The sequence below is a fragment of the Pleurodeles waltl genome, chromosome 1_1 (genome assembly GCF_031143425.1).
Source record: "Pleurodeles waltl isolate 20211129_DDA chromosome 1_1, aPleWal1.hap1.20221129, whole genome shotgun sequence".
Taxonomy (NCBI): Eukaryota; Metazoa; Chordata; class Amphibia; order Caudata; family Salamandridae; genus Pleurodeles; species Pleurodeles waltl.
Genome location: NC_090436.1, coordinates 679,698,708 through 679,719,361, shown reverse-complemented (window position 1 = coordinate 679,719,361; position 20,654 = coordinate 679,698,708).

Genomic DNA, 20,654 nt, shown 5'->3' with positions numbered 1-20,654 from the left:
GAACAGGATGGCGGGAACGGGTGTCATGGGGCCCCTGGGGGCCCCATAATGATTTTCAGTGTCTGCCTAGCAGTGGCACCCGTCGCACCCCTTCAACTCCGTTCGGAGCCGGCTTCATTGCTGAAGGGGCTTTCCCGCTGGGCCGGCGGGCGGCCTTCTGGCGGTCGCCAGCCGGCCCAGCGGGAAAGACAGAATGACCGCCGCGGTCATTTGACCGTGGTACGGTCTTCTGGCGGTTCGCGCCAGGCGGGCGGCTTCTGCCGCCCGCCGGGGTCCGAATGAGGCCCTTAATCTCTTTCTGAGCCATCCTGGCCTTCTCGCCAAAAACCTCTACCAAGCCAATCACGACGTCCACCGACACATAGGATACCCTGGTCAAATGCTCCGGAATGAAATCATTGACCGATCCCCCTTCCGGCCAAGAGAGGTGATGAATAAGCCGAAACTGACCAGCCTCTTTTTTGGGGACGACACCAATCGGAGAAACAATGAGGTTATCCAAAGGCCAATCGTCAAACGAACCCTCCATCCTTCCTTCAGCAATTTCTTTCTCCAGCTTCTTCTGCACCAATGCCTCCCTGCCCACGATCGATTTTAGGTTGTCCGCCCAGCGACGCACCCACAGACCCATGTACTGCAACCGAGAACCTTCCGAAAAGCCACTCGACAACAAACGCTCCACTTCCACATTGGCGTATTGTGCAAGCCAAAAACGCAACTTGTCCAGTCTAACCGGCGTACAAGCTCTTTCCCAGCGCACCCTGACCACCTCTGTATCTGTTTGTTGCTTGGTTCCCTGAGCTGGCACCTCCGGCTGCTGATCCCTGACTCTGTCCCGACGCCCCGACATTCCCGGAAGCATAACAGTGAAGGACTGCCTGCCTCCTGGCACACCGCGAGTATTCATGCCGAACTTTGCAATATTCCCTTGTACACAGCCCTTTGCTGTAATCCCAACAAGCCCCTGTCTTGACATTCCCTGAGGTGCCCGCTCCAGCGGTGCCCTTAGCCGCTGTCCCTGCCCCACCCTGGGTGGGGCGATCCGGAAAGGGCCGATAGGTAATGGGCAGGCCACTAGCCGTAAAGACCGTTTTTCCGAATTTAGCGGGACCCATAGTATGCTGCCATAAGTCATCAATTTCGCCCCACAAAACTGAGTCGTCCGCTGCTAAACGCACTCGAAACTCCTCATCATACTTTACCCATGTGTAGCCGCCATAATTTAAGTGCGCCTTCCTAATAACATCCATGTATTTCAGCAGTGCTACGGCCCTCTCTGGGAAGCGCTCGCAATAGCCTCTGGCATAAATCAAAAACGCTGCTGTCTAATTTTCAATAGTTACCGGGACCTTTGGCCGCTTAGCCAACTCGTATTCTTCCTCCTTCTGCCCTTCTTTAGAGCGCACCTCTCTATGCAGTAACTTTAGCATTTCAACATATTCACCACACCAAATCTTCTCCTTTGTTGCCAACATCAAATGCGACCCCAGCGGCTTAGCTGTACCCATGTAGGGACGCTTTTTACACTTTTACCCTCCTGTACCAGTACCTGGGTCTGCTTTTTTGTCCTCCTTCTCTCGCGGAGGTGCACTCAGACCCCCCGTCTCGTCAGGCCCCACATCTACATTCAACACATAAACACCTTTATGCAGGTGCTCTGGTCCCTCCTCCACTTTTGCCTCCACTGCTACTGAAACCACAGTGGCAGGCCTCTTACCTGTCAACAAGGGCCGGTGCCGCTCCTGAGTCACTCGCCCTTTCTGACTCTGCCTGTCCATCATCACTGTGATCTCCTGAAACAACTGAATAACATTAGACACCCCCCCTCTCACACCATCATTCATCCTCCGCACTTTCCCTCAACTCTCCTTCTTCCATGCTATCCTCGTCATCCTGCAGATCATCCAACCTTGGGATAGGCTCCACAGGCAGGGGGTCCCCCAAATCCCTTGCATGTGCATTACCCGTCTTACCTCTGGGGTACACCACCACCTTACCCGATGAGGCTCCTTTCCATAACAGTGGTTCTGAGGTAGGTCGCCGCTCCCACAGGGGTGCGTCAGCAGGGGTGCAAAACCCACTCTGCCCCGCCGTTGCCGCAGAGCAACCATAACTCCACCAACCTCGTCTTCCGCTGCCTCCTCCCCGTCATCCAGCTAGCCGCTCGGTCCCCGCCTTCACTTCATCCCGGGGTCTACGGACCGCCCCTGCCCGTCCCAGGTCCTGCTGCCCTGCCTCGTCGCCCTGCCGTGAAATTCCCGTTGACCCAGTTAGTCCTTTGCCGTGTACTGCACTGCACCCCATACCTGCCTGTACCCTAACTTCCCTACACTCCTCTGACCTGAAGGGCCCCACCTCTTGGACTGACTGCTTCTTAGGAAACTTACCTTTTCCATAAGTGCGGAGGGGAGGACGTACCTTTAACGTAATACCGTCCTCCTCCACCTCCCCAAGAACTATCCTCTGACACCCCCTCCTGCACCTCTTCCTCCGACCCCTGCCACTGTGGTCCAGACTCTCCCAAGCCCAACATAACACCTTCAGGGCTGCTGGCCGGTAGAGCCAGCTCCTCTGCCAAATCCGTGAACAAACACGCCCCCACCCCCTACCCTCCTTCCCGCCCCCTGCGCTCGTACCCTCCATGGGGCTTTCCTCCCCGGAAGAACTTTGCTCCCTGCTTCTCTCCTCCAATAAATCTGGCTCCTTGCAGAGGGGCATGCTCCTCCCCCGCCACACCTCCCTTTTTTTGATCGGCACCTGCTGCGGCAGCCGAAGACTCCCAGACATCCCTCGCCCGCCCCTACCCACACACCCACCCGCCGAGCGACCGCGCCTTCCCTTTGACGGGGAGATTCACCTCCTTCTTAACCGCAGTCACGCGGCGCAGAGGCGAGCATGCCAGGACGTCTGCCGCCACACCGCTCACCGCCCTCCTTGCAGGCCGGGCGGCCGGAGCCGCCTCCAGCCGCACCAGGTCCAGTCGGCCCACCTCCTCCAACAGGCGGAGCGCTTGCTGTACCTTCGCTTCCGCTGCCATAATTCTGCAGGATAAAGGGCACCACGGGACTACGCGGACTCCGACCTGACCGTTGCCACCGAACACGTGTCAATGAAAGCTACCTCGACGAAGGTAAACCGAAACTACGCTGACTACCTACTTGCTTTGCTTTTTTTTTTTTATAGTTATACAATCCCTTTATAAGGAAAAAGCACTAAGAAACTAGCCTCAGCCTCAAAACGACACCCAAAAACACACCAACTCGCCACTGCCAAAAAGCTGCTCCGACCTACCCGGGGCTTAAGGTAAAATGGCGACTGGGGCACAAAATGGCCCCCTACTAATACCTCCCACCATAGCCCAAAGTGCCCAAACGGCGCCCAGCGCTATTCCACTTCCCCAAACACCCCGGGGGGAATAAGCCATAAATCGGCCATCCCTCCCAGGACCTCCATGTGCCGGTCTTTGACGCACGAAACACAGATCTAAAGCACGTGTGTGTATAGGGGTGTATCCGTTTCTGAGCAGAATAAAATGTAGACCGACGGCTACAACCATTATTTGATTTCCACAAAACTAGCGCAGCAATAGATGTAAAATATTGAAGTCACCGAAGTACATCACCGAAGTACACCGCAAAGGTTCCAAAATGTAAATTATGAACTAATGGATAAGAAATAAGGCACAAAAATAAACAGTGGGTTTAACGTGTGATGCACCTGTGAAATCACAAACAAGACCGACACTGTTCTGCTTTGCAACATCTACTCTATAAAGCCATGCTGACCCACACACTCACATTAACAAGACTTGGCAAAGACAAGGCGTTTTAGGTGGCTTTTGGGGCATATATATTTTATTGCATGATGTAGACATTCTAGTTAACTGTATATTGTGCTTTCTATTTATTTGATTGATTTCACAGCCCTTCTATTTAGCCAATCAGACCTGTTTACTAGGTTAGTTCCAAATCCTGTATCATCTTTCCCAGCATGATTTAGAGATGACAATAAATCAATAGTGAAAACCGAGCCAGAGCCGAGCCAAAGGTCTGGTTTTGCACCAAGAAGCTGAGCCACGAACAAATTTGGGATTTCAATCGTTCAACACAATTCCAATACACATAGTAACGACTCTTCAAATTCAGAAAGGTATGTTTTTATCACGTGTCCCATTTCATTTAAGTATTTTAGGTTGAAGAAGTGATTGGCAAATATTAGAAGTGATCGATTCTGAAAACGAACTTGGGAAGATTTAGACCTTCATCCTAACGACTCTAATGATAATGCTAATGGTTACCCAAGAGGCAAGTCAGTCTCCTGTGTCTACATATGTAGCCTATTAAACCTCTATCAAACCAGGTACCAGAGAGGTTTTTGGGTATTTATACAGCACATACTCTGAACTGATGTATTTTAAGGTGCTCTCGTGTGATGATGATGTAAAAGCAGGGACTGTGAAGAAACTCTAGGGGCCAGATTTATAAGGCCCTAGTGCCTCCTTGCACCATATTTGCGTCATTTTTTTTACGCTAATGTGGCTTAAGGAGGTAATTTTCACCAATCCATATTAACAAAGTGGCGCAATGCATGCATTGCACCACTTTGCAACCTCTTGCTCCACATTATGCCTGTGCCTGGAATAATGCGTGCAAGGGGGGCATTCCAGCGTTAGTACGCCCACAAAAAAGGCACATTGGAAGCCACAAGATTTATTTGCGCCATTTTTGCTGTCATTTTTAATACCTGCTCAAAGCAGGTATTAAATTGACGCAACCATTTTAAGCAATGGGCCTCCTTGCACTTTGCTGCACTAGCGTCAAACTTTTTGACACTAGTGCAGCAAAGTGCCACAATACAATCAAAAATGTTGATGCTATTGGCCTAACATGAGCCATGGTGCACTGTATTGTAAATACGGCACACCCATGGTGTCGTTAGGTGGGGAATCAGTACTGATGCAGCAGTTTCTTGTAAATCTGGCCCTAATTGTCTAGGATTGCATGCTTGTGGTCATGGGGCAGCCAAGATGGTATCACGTTGTGCAATTTAGCCACTATATGGCAATCTCTTACCTTCTCAAGTGTTCCAACAAAGCTTAATGTTTTATGTTTATGTTTAATTTTTTAGTTGCTATATCATTGAAAAGTATTAATTAAATACAAGTATTGCATGTTAAAACAGAAGAGTTGATGGAAAAAAAATACAAAGTTAATTTAAGGAAATGCTGGATAACCAGCGTGCCCTAACTTCACAAAGAGACCCCCCTTAGAGGGTGAGGGGAGCGGGTTCAGATCGTTATAGTGCCATGAAACTGCTTGAGAGAAACAATAGTACAATTTCACCACACATTAAAATGATTGGCATAACAAGCTCTTTCACAGGACATTGGTCTCCATCATCTTCCCATATGTAAAAGATCACAACTCAGCACTGGGAGCACCTCTGCTGCAGGAGGGGGAGGGAGAATCTTCGCCATTAAGCCTTCATGAAGACTTGGCTACTTTTGATGTAAATTTCTAGTAGAACCTTGAACGGAACCAGAACCGGGGTTTGGCTTTAGGCAGGCTCGAACCTTCAGTGGCTCGCACAACTCTATGATGATGTTGTCTTGCTCGTGATACGAAAACTTTGATCGTGGTGTATTTTTTTGAGATTTAGGCCATATCGGGTCTTGTTTTTTTACAGCTTTGCAGTTCGTTAACTTAGTGCAGGTTTAAGGTGTTGGCAGATGCAGAAACAAGATTCAAGGATGGGACACTGTTGCGGATATGCCAGCAGGTTTACATTCGGAGGAGTTGTTTGCGAGTAGAGCTGGGCTCTGGCCGTTTAACTCTCATAGTATGAAAGCTAGTGAGTTTGGTGAATACAAACCATTTGGCTGGTGAGGGATTATCTATTTACCCCTGAGTTTTCACACAGCGCCATGGGAGAGCTCCCTGTCCAACCATTCTTTGCAATCTTGCCCTGCATGGGTGGAACGTTTAGCAATAAGGTTTAGCTCTACGGAGACCACTTGCACTCTGCAAATGGGAGCTTATAAGCGAAAACAATATCCACAGTCTGTTCTTTATAATGGCATTCGGGTCGTGGGTGGTCACTGGCCACTGAGGACAGTAGGATTTTTATTCCCTATCGTATTTTGTACCAAAGGTTTCAGGCTACGTTCCAGCCTAGTATGGGCTTTATGATAATGGAAGCAGTTTAGATTGGCTGAATTTTGAAAGATGGAACTATAAATGATGTGAGAGGGTGTCCATTCCTCTTAGACCTATCTTTCACTCAGCCACAACTATCATAACACAGATGTGGATATGACAATTCAGGGATAAAGAATTCTCGTAAAATGATGAAAAAGTCTTATTTCCTCTGCGTCCCTTGTCCTTGCCCCGTTAGGGGGACTGCAAAAATGAAGTAGTGGAATCGAAGACATTCCACTGCGCCATTTTTAGCTGCTATTTTTAACACCTGCACAGAGCAGGCATTAAAAGGGGGCAACCATTGTTTTCAATGGGCCCATATGTACTCTGCAGGATTAGCGCCAAACTTTTGGCGCTAATCCTGCACAGTACATCAATAGCATCAACAATTATGACGCTATGGCACCTACCCTGCCTCATGGTGCACTGTGTATTAAATATGGTGCACACATGGTGGTGGTAGGGGGCGCTAAGGGGTGGAAGAAAAGGTGGGCTGCATTGGATGCAGTGTCACTTTTCTTCAATTCATGTGTAAGTCTCTTTGAGCTCTTCGCCTGCCATGTTCATGGAGGAAGAGATGACTTGTTGTGCGAGTATTTTTACTTGTGAAATTGAAAAGTTCTTGGCAGCATTGACAGTTTTATTCACTTCTTTGTGGTGTTTGAATTCTGGGGGGACTACTGGCCTTCGGATCTTTTGAAGCAAAGTTTCTTGGCTGTGGTAAAGGTTGAAGTTTGCACAGGAGTCAGGAATCAGGCGGTCCATGTACAAACCTCTTTTTAAATTATCATTAACTCTTTATCAAGGTTTCAATACTGTTACAAATACTGTTTCCCTTGATGAGAAAACATAAGATTATCAAGTAGAAGCCAGAGCCTAGTACAACATTAGCCTTAGTGCAGGTGAGATTCCTGCAAGTATGGTCATATAATGCTAACTACTTAACTCTGCAGGAGATTCCATCTCTCTCAAAAAAAGGCCAGAGTGATATCTGCTATCTAGTATGTAATGAAACTAGTGCGCCTTTTTTAGCTAAGATAGCATGGAAGAGGAAAATTTGCATAAAACAAATTGCAGCAAAGATTGTATACACATGACAGTGGCAGTTATTGATTAAGGAAAGAAAGAAATGAAAGCAGTCCCTATAAATTCTTACATTTGAGTCTGGCCCACAAGTCGATGAACTATTCTTCTGCGTCTCGCTGGCATTGCCATATCTTGCATCTAATTAGCATGAGTAAGGGAACTATATATTTTTCCATCTTCTCATGATGTGCATCTTTGCCACTGCCAATGTAGTTTTAGCTACTTTTTCTTGTGGCGAGTCTCGTCCAAAAATTCCAATGTTTAATGCAGAAAGACCAGCACAGGAAAAAGTCTATGGATGCATCACTCAAGGCATTCATGGTACTTGCTATCTCATACCAAAAGGTTTACAAAGATATCCAAGACCATAGCATGTTTAAGATATCCCTGTCTGAGTCTCTGCATCTCCAACAAATCTGAGGCTAGAGATAGACTGGCAAGTTTCTATTGCTGTGGGACCAAAGCCAATCATGCAATAGTTTGAAGTAGCTGAATTTTAAACTCACCTTTTGGAACCTGTGATTATGTATCGTCAACAATGCTGTCCAATCCTCTCCCGAATACTTTTTAGCAAGTTTTACATGTCATCTTTCTCTGAAGTGAATGAAGTCCCTCCATGATGAGATTGTAGAGGCCAGAGATTCCGGCCTTGAAATTGCTTAATCTGTGGAGATACTGTAGGAAAGGTGACTGGAGTAAAGATCAGGTTGAGGAGAGAACTTCAAATGGATGCAAGGCTTGTCATCCTAATGAATTTCGTTATGTAGTTCTTCAAATGTCTTCATCCTGCCCTCTACAAAATTATGGTTCAAGTAATTTTTCTAATAATCGGACTATTTTATGTTTTGGCGTATCTTCAGTGCCAAATTCTTTCACAGGGGCGACCATGCATGTAGGAACCTGTGCATTTGTAGTTAATGGGTTTGAGTCTATATATGTGTGGTCTCAAAGCAGTGGGATCAAAGCATTTCTTAGAGTTGCCCCATCTTTGTATAATAAGCTTGAGCCTGAGTCAGTTTCATCATATTCTTCTCCAAGCTGGTGGACAAAATATTGGTTTATTTATTTCAAAACTCAGAAATAGCGGAAAACTAATATTGAAACTGAAATGTCGTGATGGAGAAATATTATTGAGAAAAATATTATTTTTTCTCCAGGTAAGCAACATTGTGAACAAGACTATCATTGTTTTTAATATCGTTTCAATAATATAGCTGTAAAGAATACCATGTTTTAATTATTTGAATGTGCTTTAGGTTATATATTCATTTTATGTGTTAATATTGTTTGTATGATTGCTATTATTCTTTTAACTATGGTTCGTAATTGTAAGTGATTTGTAATTTGTCATTTAATTAATAGTAATTTATAGTCTAGTAGTCAGTGTTGAGCTTGTAGGGGGACAGGGTGGGAGGGTAAGTGACAATTAATTATTAATGAATTCATTATTTTTAAGTATGTGATTGTTATTAAGTATGTCTATTATGTAATAATCATTTTAATTCAAAATATTTTAGGTGAGGGTTACTGGGTTTTTAGGGGTGTAGGTTAATTAGGTAACAATTATTAATTTATCATCACTTGTGTAATGAATTATTGATTATGTAAATAATGAAATAATCATTTATTTAATTTCAATAGATGCTCAGGTTGCTGGGTTTGTACGAGTGTAGGGTGAGAAGTTAATTAGGTAATTACTTATCAATTAATTATTCATTTATAAATATTTGTTTGATTGACTTTTAATTATGTGAAGATTTGTAGGGGTATTAAGCCGTACTTAAATGATTATTATTGTATAATAAATATACAAGTGAATAATAATTTTGTCAATTACATGATCATAATTTATCAATTATATTTTAGGTGTGGGTTGCTAGGTTTGTCCTGTTGTTGGGAGGGAAGTTAAGTAATTATTAATTTATAATTGTTAGTTATTTCCTTTTTTTTAATTTGTAAACTGTTATATTTATTTATTTTGGTTATGGGTTGCTAGTTTTGTATGTGTATAGAGCAGCAAGTTAATTAAGTCATATTTAATAATTTTCTTTAAAATCTTTAAATTGAAAGTGAATACATTGTTTACAGATTTGGAAAATCGGTTGATTTAAATTTTGTATTTTGTTTAAGAGATATACAGATAATGTTAAGCAATAATATTTATATTAAGAGTTTTATATTTTTCTAAATTAATATGGTTACTACTTTTGTTTAGATTAGTGTGGGAATAAGGACTTTTACCCCTCCCAAGTCCAGCACTCTCCCTACTGTTGTACGGACTGGAGTGGGAACAGTAAATTTTATCCCTCTGAAGTCCAACACTTTTCCTACTGTTGCTCAGACTAGATTGGGAATAGTAAATTGAACCCTTCTGAAGTCCAACACTTTTCCTACTGTTGCACAGGTGATAAAATGTATCCCTTCCTACTAAAAGGATAGGGCCAATTGACTCACTCAAAAGCGTTTTCTGCATCTAGTGACACTTCTAAATGGCTGTCATTCCTACCTTTTATTCAGCCAAAGAGCTGAGAAAGTAGCTCATTTAATGACTCTAAAAATGCCCCAAGAATAAATGTGACTTAATTTTTTGTGATAAGTGCCGGTGTATTCTTTCCAGCTGGTGGCCAAGGATCTTCGCTAACATGTTATAATCAAAATTTAAACACAATATTGGCATGCAAATGCCACTGTTCAATGGGTCGTTATCAAGCTTAGAAAGTAAAATAATTTTCACCCTCTTAAACTCCAGCAGTAGGCTTTTGTCTCACCTGTGACTTGGAGGATTGCACACTGGGGCAATATGTTTCACTTTCATCTTACAAACATCAGCTGGAAATCCATCCTCCTTTGAGGCTTTCCCTGACAGCATGGATTTAATGACTTTTGTAATTATAAGTTATCTGTCATGGAAGTTATCTTCCATGGTGTGGGGTGCATTTAAATGTTTTCACTTTTAATAACAGGTTTTATCCTGTGATAATGGACAGTTAAACTGGTCATTTGACCGCCTGCTGTAAATTATGCAGGTAGTCATATGTTTAGCAGAGAGAGTACTCTATTGTAGTTGCAACAAAATACCATCTCTGCTAGACTCTAAATCAGGCTCATATTCTTTAACCATCTTAGTAATAAGTTTCAGTGTAGATTTGGATGAAGGAAGAGGAAGCATTCCAAACATGTAATTAAATGTCATCATCTTAATTGATTGAACCCATCACCAGACTGATAAACAGAGGCCGGACCACTTAGAAAAATCAGAGACTGTCTTAGTAATGAAACGGTACGGTCTTCATATCTCTACCAATGTAGTCTCCAATATTCTTGATTTGTAACAGAGAACATTTAAAGCATGGGCCAGATATTGCAGTGGGTGTTGGAGTGGGTGTTGGAGTTCATAAGTAAAACCTCACCTATGGCTGTTATGCCTATCTTTGACTTGTCGAAAGAGATGAAAAAGTTCCATATGATGACTCGAGAAGTGCCCGCAACAAATTTTTACTGATGAATGATGGTATATTTTGTTTCAGTTGGTGGGCAAGGACTTTTTCTGGAATTTTAATATCAGAACTGGCCTTAACTGCAATAATTCAAGGGTCTTTATCCGGCCTTATAAGTGCAAATATTGTCTCCTTATTAAAATCTGACAGCAGGCCTTTAGTCTTGTCTGAGTCTTTATAATAATGGGGCTGTTAGAAATAGAGTCTTTGGTTGGCAGTCAGGTTACCCCTTGTCCAGGCAAGGACCCTCACTCTAGTTGGGGTAAAAGAGAATCACCCTAAGCTAACCCCCGCTCACCACCTTGGTAGCTTGGCACGAGCAATAGGCTTAACTTCAGAGTGCTAGTTGTAAAGTATTTGTACCAACACACACAGTAACTTAATTAAAACACTACAAAATGACACAACACAGGTTTAGAAAAATAGAAAATATTTTTCTAAACAAAACAAGACCAAAACGACAAAAATCCACAATACACAAGTCAAGTTATCAATTCAAAGCAAAAAGAGTCTTCATGTAATTTTAAACACAACGCTAACACAGTTAGCGTGAAAATGTACCTTGGCTGCATCCAAAATAAGCCTGCGCGCGCGAGTGTACATCAAAAAGGGCTTGCGATGCGTCAATTTCACTCACGAGCGAGACCTTGAGTAATTTCTCCTTTCGTCGGGTCGGCGTGCGTCATTTCTTCTCTCCGCAGGAGAGCGATGAGTAAATCCGGTCAGCACTCTCGGGTCCGGGCAGGCATTGCGTCATTTTTCCACTCCCAGTGGTGTTTGCATCAGAAATTCAGCTGCACGATGGTCCGAAAATCACGCAGCGCGGGTTGTGATCTCACCAGCCTCCTTCAGCGACGCTGTGCGACGTTTCTCCAGCCTCGAGCGTCGATCTTCCAGTTGCATTGCAGGCGAGCGTCGATTTTCAGCTGCAAAGCTGGCGGTGGGTAGATTTTCAGCCGCGAAGCCGGCGGCTCATCAATTTTTCGGCTGCAGATCGGAGTTGCGGCGATCTTTTCCCCGCACAGCGGTCTGTGCATGGATTTATCACTCTTGGGCTACCGGCTTCTCTTCTTAGGGTCCCAGGAACTGGAAATGCACCCCTTGGCAGAGTAGGAGTCTCTCCAGAGGCTCCAGGTGCTGGCAGAGAGAAGTCTTTGCTGTCCCTAAGACGTCAAACAACAGGAGGCAAGCTCTAAATCAAGCCCTTGGAGATCTTCCCAACAAGGAAGGCAACACAAAGTCCAGTCTTTGTCCTATAGCACAGGCAGAAGCAGCAACTGCAGGATAGCTCCACGAAACACAGTCACAGGCACGGAAGCTCTTCTTCCTCAGCTCTTTAGCTCTTCTCCAGTCAGAGGTTCCTATTGGTCTCCAGAAGTGTTCTATAGTCTGTGGTTTTGGGTGCCCTTCTTATACCCATTTTGCCCTTTGAAGTAGGCTTACTTCAAAGGAAAGTCTCTCTTGATTGTGAAATCCTGCCTTGCCCAGGCCAGGCCCCAGACACATACCAGGGGTTGGAGACTGCATTGTGTGAGGTCAGGCACAGCCCTTTCAGGTGTGAGTGACCACCCCTCCCTCCCTCCTAGAACAGATGGCTCATCAGGAACTGCAGACTACACCCCAGCTCCCTTTGTGTCACTGTCTAGTGAGAGGTGCAACCAGCCCAACTGTCAAACTGACCCAGACAGGGAATCCATAAGCAAGCAGAGTCACAGAAATGGTTTAAGCAAGAAAATGCTCACTTTCTAAAAGTGGCATTTTCAAACACACAATCTCAAAATCAACTTTACTAAAAGATGTATTTTTAAATTGTGAGCTCAGAGACCCCAAACTCCACATGTCTATCCACTCCCAAAGGGAATCTACACTTTAATCAGATTTAAAGGTAGCCCCCCATGTTAACCTATGAGAGGGACAGGCCTTGCAACAGTGAAAAACGAATTTAGAAATATTTCACTGTCAGGACATATATAACAAATTAATATATGTTCTACCTTAACCATACACTGCACCCGGCCCATGGGGCTTCCTAGGGCCTACCTTAGGGGTGTCTTACATGTAAGAAAAGGGAAGGTTTAGGCCTGGCAAGTGGGTATACTTGCCAAGTCGAATTTACAGTTAAAACTGCAAACACAGACACTGCAGTGGCAGGTCTGATACATGATTACAGAGCTACTTATGTGGGTGGCACAACCAGTGCTGCAGGCCCACCAGTATCATTTGGTTTACTGGCCCTGGGCACCTCAAGTGCACTTTACTAGGGACATACTAGTAAATCAAATATGCCAATCATTGATAAACCAATTAACCATACAATTTACACATAGAGCATTTGCACTTTAGCACTAGTTAGCAGTGCTTAATTGCTCAGAGTTCAAAAGCCAACAGCAACAGGTCATAAAAAATAGGAGGCAAAAAGATTGGGGATGACCCTGCATAAGCAAACAAGTCCAACACGACCCCCTACCAGCTTAAAGCCAGGGGAGAACAATCAATACCTTAATGTACTTCCCTGATTGGGGCGATAGAACAGGGAACCAGGCCCACAACAGCAGGGGCATGTTCCAGTTCTATGCCTTCCTGACTCCAGTTGGATCCCTCTGTCCATACTCTTAGGACACACTAAGCTAACCCATGGGGAACCCTTCTCCACATCTGCAGATACCATCTGTGCAGCACCTAACTTCACTTTTCTCACAGATGCATCCCAGTGGGCAGATAGTATACCAACAGGGCCAACATAGTGGTGTAGCCCACTCCACCCCCGGGGTGTGACACATGTCCCCCCGAGGGGCAACTCTGTCCACCAGGACAGCAAGCCACAGTGACCCCTGACAACTGTCAGGGATGAGAGCCCGACCTCAGGCCTCTCCAACCACTGTGACTGTGGAGAGTGGGGGTGGTAGCCCCAGGTGCCTGGCACCCTTTGACCACTCTCCCTTCCACCAGGTCAGGGATAACAGCCTGACCCTGGCCCTCCCCTCTGGGGCTCTGTACCCTCCCTCCAAGAGAGGCACTCCAAGAGTGCAAAATTGTCAGGGTGCTTGTAGACGGAGCCCTGCAAAATTCTTCCACCAGTGCAGGGATGTTAACCTGCAACTGGTCCTCCAATCTGGGGTCTGTACCTTTAGGTTGGACCAGGGACAGGGGTGAGGCTTCCTTCCCCCGGCCCTCCCTTCTGGGGTCCTGCACCCCCAAACTAGGAGTGGCACCCTAGAAGACAACATGGTAGGGGCACTTTTAGCAGTAGCCCCTTCATCCAGGTCACAGGGGACATCCTGAACCTGGCCTTCCAAACCAGGGTCTATACCCTTAGATTGCACTGGGGTCAGGGGTGAGTATCTCCCTCCCCTGCCCCTACTCCTAGGGTTCTGCACCCCCCTCGGGGAGAGTACCCCTAGAAATCACGCTAGGGGGGGTGATTGGCCAAACTGCCCCCCTTCCGGGTTTAACCCCTACACCTTCCTGGGAGGCACAGCTACCCCCACCAGGTCAGACTTTACCCTCTGAACCTGATCATTCAACCCAGAGTCACCACCCTGCAGTTTAACCATTGCCTGGCACACCAGGACTTCCTGGGGGGCACACCTACCCCCCACAAGGGACACACTGTCCCCAAATGCCACACAAGAGTCTGGCTGGTGCAGGCCTCCTGACCTCTGCCCATCTGACGGAGTCTGGATTCCCCCAACCCAGAAATGGTCTCACCAAGGTCATTCCTGGGGAGCTCTGCTCTCAGAGCTGACCCCCGACCATCCAGGTTCTCCACTGGGGTCTGCAACCCCCTCTCATCCCTCTGTCTGGACTTCTGCACCCCCTCACTAGGAGTGGTACTGCCAGACACCAGAACTGGTGAGGCGCTGGCCACAGCCACCCCCCCCCCAAGTTCTCCTGACACTGTGGGGTCTCCCTCAGCAGATGGCCCTACAGTACATGCTAGGCTTCCCTCCTGATGTTCCCTCATGGAACCCTCCACGACCAGGGACTGGATCTCGGGCACCTTGGGCCTCAACCCATCCTCATTTCCTCTCTTCTGAGACTGGACATGGGGTCCCTAACCCATCCCACTACACTGGAACCTACCTGGGACACTGCAATCCTTCCCTACCTCACCTGGTTGGGAAATAACTAGACCACTCCCCTCAGGAGCACCCCCAAATGCCTCTTCAGTCTCTCTGGTACTCACGCAGAGGCCTGCCTCCCATTCCCATGTACATTCCCTGGTGTCAGAGAACTCACTCTCCACCTGATGTTGGCGTAGCTCTGGAAAATAAGGACTAGACATATGCTCTTCAGCAATGACATCACTCAGCCCCTCACATGAATGAACCAAAGTACCCTTCATCAAACCATCCAGTGACTCAGCTTTGAAAAAGCACCCTGTGCCGGGCTGACTATCGGAGAACCAACCCAGCAGTTCCCCGGGGGCATAATCACGGCTGGAGCAAGTGACCCGGATGGCAAAGACCACGCATCCAATCAGGAGTCAGCTTTGGACAAAGGAGGCCAAGGAAGAACAAGAAGCCTTACAGACTGCCTTAAAGAGTCAGGCCACAATCATCGCCAATAACGAGTGGTTCATGAAACCGCTATCAGGAAGTTAACAGAGACTATAGCAATTAGTAAGGTACACCCCAATGTCTCTAGTAGTGTCTTCCAAAAATATCAGGACAACGAAAGCTCTGTTGTGTGCGTGCATGTGGGTGTGCGTGTGAGTTTGTAGAGGGGTTGTGTGAGTGTGTGTATGCATGCAGGGGTGTAATGTGTGGTTGGGAAATGTGACGTGCAGGTGTGCATGTATGTGTACATGTATGTGTGTGAGTGGTGTGTGCGTGCATGTAGGGTGGTGTCGGTGTGTGTGTGGGGGTTTCTGTGGGTGTGGGGGAGGGGGTGGGGAGGGTATTCTACCACCTTTGGGTGGTGGTAGGGGGGTCGTGGGTGTTGGGGGAGGACTCTGGGGAGGGGAGAGGGAGAGATCCCAATCAGTGCCAGGGAATGAATTTCCTGGCACTGATAGTACCTACCGCCATAGATTTCATGGCGGTACCAAACCCCACGAAATCCATGGTGGTATGCGGGGTCCTGATACTGCCGGCGGTCTAGTGACGGCCGCCGGGCTAGAGACCGAAGTCTCCAGCCCAGCGGTAGTTACCACCATGGCGGTCTGTGTGTGAAAGTGGCGGTTTTGAATGGCGGTAACCGCCATGGTCAAAATCCAATTTTTTTTACTGCCGGCCTGTTGGTGGTATTACTGCCGCTTTAACACCGACCGCCAGGGTTGTAATGAGGGCCATTGTCCTCTAAAAAAGGAGCAGGAAGAACCAATGGAAATAGGAATAGCGAAAGGAAGGGTCTTGTGGTAAGGACAAACTATGACAAGATATACTACCACTATGAGGGTAAATAAAGGAGAGAGGATCATACTTATTGACTCTTGGTGTAGTCAAAGTTTAGTGAACCAAACATATGTGCGTCCTGAACAATGGGATCCCAATACCCAAGTATTAATCACTGGTGTACATGGAGACAAGAGAACCTACCCTGTCGCCACCATAGAGATAAACTGAAGGGGAACAGAAGAATGTCTCTCCGTAGGGGTGATTCCCAATTTAGGAGAAGATCTTAGTATAGGGACTGACTATGAGGCCTTCCCCGAACTGTTGGACACACTAAATCAGAAAAACCTTGTTCAGTCCCGGTGGACAGAAGCTCCATGACATAGCAGAAACCAGCATAAAAAGGAGACTCACTAAATCACAAAAACGAGAGCAAAAGCAGTTATATCAAGATGATCACACTAAAAACATATCAACTGTACAAGAGGCCCCTAAAATCATAATGTCCATTGCCGGACACTTTCAGCAGTCTAAAAGAGAAGACCCAAACCTGAAGAATGCATGGCAAATAGCCCTACATCCAATACTCACTCGGTGGGTCCAACTTTCCAAGTTAATAATGATTTATTGTATAGAGTTTGTCCTGGCTCCACTAGCCATGACCCTCAGTTGGTCGTTCCTCAGGGCTATCGAGAACGAGTGCTCCACCTGGCTCATGGTGATAATGGTGAAGGCCATCTAGGGCGGGAGAAAACCAAGGAGGCTATAACCAAATGGTTCTATTGCCAAGGGGTATTTGGCGATATTAGGAAACACTGTCAGACCTGTCCCAAATGCCAATTAATAAACCCCTCCACTGATCCCAAAGTTCTTCTCTATCCTCTTCCCATAATAGAAGTTCCCTTTACAAGGGTCAGCATGGATTTGGTTGGTCCCTTAATTCCATCCATAAAGGGCCACCAATACCTCCTTGTCTTAGTTGATTATGCTACCCGGTATCCAGAAGCCATTCCACTAGCCAGTATGACCACAAAGATGATAGCCCAAGCTATGGTAGAGTTTTTTTCTAGAGTAGAATTCCCCAAAGAGATCCTTATGGACCAGGGGACTCCTTTTATGTCCAGATTGATGTTCGAAGTATGTCAAGCATTAGGTGTAAAACAGATCAGGACCTCAGTCTATAATCCTCGGACCGATGGTCTTGTGGAACGCTATCATAAAACTATTAAGAACCTCCTGCGCAAGATCATTAATGACTCAGGATAAATCTGGGAAAATAAATTACCCCTTGTTCTATATGCTCTGCGAACCCATGTGCAGTCATCCACAGGACACAGCCCCTTTGAGCTTCTTTTTGGTAGACAACCCCGTATCCTATTAGACATGTTAGTGGAACAGTGGGACGAGACTGATGAGGAAATCAAAGACGTTCTAACATACACTAAGGACTTGAAAGAAACCTTATACACTGTTTGGGAAGAAGCCCATAAGAGTTAGAAGCTCAAGAAAAACAAAAAGCCTATTATGATTCCCACAGCAGACACTGAACACTAGCAGTAGGTCAAAAAGTGTTAGTAATATTACCCACAAAAGAGAACAAACTACTCACTCATTGACAGGGACCTTATACTGTCCTGGAACAGGTCACTCCCGTAAATTACAGATTTGAAATACCTCACGGGTCAGGTAGAGAGGAAATATACAATATCAACCTTCTAAAGATATGACATGATACAGTTGAACCCCTCAGTAATATGTATATTTCTACCAGTGGTAAAGGCAATGTACCTCCATATCCCACAGAAACGATAGAAAAGAGAGAAACACGTATGCCCTAGTTTAGTGATTCCCTCTCACCCGAACAACGCTCCCTGGTATCCACTTTAGTGAGTGCTAACCTCGATGTATTTTAAAAAATACCAGGAAGAACCCACTTCATATAAAACCATATCAGAACAATAGGTGACAGAGTATCCCGACAGAGGCCATACAGAATACCGGAAACCAGACGGAAATTGGTAGAACAGGAAGTGAGAGAAATGTTACAGGCTAGAGTTATTGAACCTTCTACCAGTCCTTGGTGCTCTCCCATAGTCTTAGTACTGAAACCAGATGGGAGTATTAGATTTTGTATTGACTTTAGGCAATTGAATGCCCTGTCCCACTTTGACACCTATCCAATGCCTAGAACTGATGATTCACTTGAGTGGTTAAGGAAGGCCAAATATCTGACCACCCTAGATCTACCTAAAGGCTATTGGCAGATCCCTTTGAAAGAAGAATATCAAGAAAAAACAGCATTTGCCACTCCTTCAGGACTCTACCAGTTTACTGTTCTTCCTTTTGGGTTGCATAGTGCATCGGCTACCTTAACGACTAATCAATAGGGTTCTACGTCCATTTCAGGACTATGCAGCTACTTACTTAGATGACATTGGGCCAGATGTAGCAAGGCTTTTGCAAAAGCCACATTGCGATGCCCATTCCCATTTAGCGAGTCGGTAACCTGGTTACCGTCTCGCAAAATGGGACTACGAGTCTCAATAGGAAGGGGTGTTCCCCTTCCTATTTCCGAGTCGCATCGCGATGTAGGATTGCGAACGCGGTCGCAAAGCAATTCGCAGTTACCACCAGTGTCACACTGGTGGTAACCCATTCGCAAAAGACCTTTGTGAATGGCCTTGAAAACATTTTTTCAGAGCAGGCAGTGGTCCTATTGACCACTGCCTGCTCTGAAAAAATTAAACTGAAACGTTTAATTTTTCATTTTGTAATGCATCTCGTTTTCCTTTAAGGAAAACGGGCTGTATTACAAAAAAAAAAACTGCTTTATTTAAAAAGCAGTCACAGACATGGTGGTCTGCTGTCTCCAGCAGGCCACCATCCCTGTGAGTGCTGCGACTCACAAGGGGGTCACATTTTGCAACCCACCTCATTAATATTAATGAGGTGGGCCTTTGCGACCCCCTTGCAACTCGCAGATGGTGTCAGGGACATCATCCTGCATCCGGCATTGCGAGTCGCAAATTGCGAGTCGCTCAGACTCGCAATTTGCGAGTTGTAATGCCGGAATTTTGTACATCTGGCCCATTGTTATCTACAGTACAACATGGAAGGAACATACCACCCATCTAATCAGTGTTTTACACGCTCTTAGGGAAGCAGGCCTCAATGCAAACCCCGAAAAATGTAAAATAGGACACAATAATATTCATTACCTATGGAATGTGATAGGACATGGACTGGTGAAACCCCAGATAGAAAAAGTATAAGCCCAATCAGATCACTTATCTTACTGATACTGAGAAAAACAGTTTTGAGCACCTGAAACATCCCCTTTGTGAATGGCCTTGAAAACATTTTTTCAGAGCAGGCAGTGGTCCTATTGACCACTGCCTGCTCTGAAAAAATGAAACTGAAACGTTTAATTTTTCATTTTGTAATGCATCTCGTTTTCCTTTAAGGAAAACGGGCTGCATTACAAAAAAAAAAAAACTGCTTTATTTAAAAAGCAGTCACAGACATGGTGGTCTGCTGTCTCCAGCAGGCCACCATCCCTGTGAGTGCTGCGACTCACAAGGGGGTCACATTTTGCAACCCACCTCATTAATACTAATGAGGTGGGCCTTTGCGACCCCCTTGCAACTCGCAGATGGTGTCAGGGACATCATCCTGCATCCAGCATTGCGAGTCGCAAATTGCGAGTCGCTCAGACTCGCAATTTGCGAGTCGTAATGCCGGAATTTTGTACATCTGGCCCATTGTTATCTACAGTACAACATGGAAGGAACATACCAACCATCTTATCAGTGTTTTACACGCTCTTAGGGAAGCAGGCCTCAATGCAAACCCCGAAAAATGTAAAATAGGACACAATAATATTCATTACCTATGGAATGTGATAGGACATGGACTGGTGAAACCCCAGATAGAAAAAGTATAAGCCAAATCAGATCACTTATCTTACTGATACTGAGAAAAACAGTTTTGAGCACCTGAAACATCTCCTGACAACTGAACCTGTACTGCGTTGTCCCAATTTTCAGAAACCCTTTCAGGTCCAAACTGATGCCTCTGATCAAGGGTTAGGAGCAGTTCTGTCGCAACAAGATGAAAATTGACTTTTTCATCACATAATCTTCCTGAGTAGGAAACTTCTACCCCATGAGCAAAAGTATCCGACCCTTGAGAAGGAATGTCGCACAATCAAAGGGCTGTTGAATCCTTGCAATATTATTTAACCGGTCATCCATTCACATTACTCACTGATCACGCCCCCTTAACCTGGTTGGCACGCCATAAGGATACCAACGCACGTGTCCTCCGGTGGTTTCTATCACTTCAATCTTTCTCCTTCCAGGTACAGCGTTCGCCAGGCTCCCTTCTCTCCAAGGCAGATTACATGTCCAGATATCTGTCTAGCAAGTGGCTCCAACAGCCACTGTCCAGGGTTAGTGAATGTGCCGGGCCGGATATCGAACAACCGACCCAGCATTTCCCCGGGGGCATCTTCACAGCTGGAGCAAGTGACCTAGATG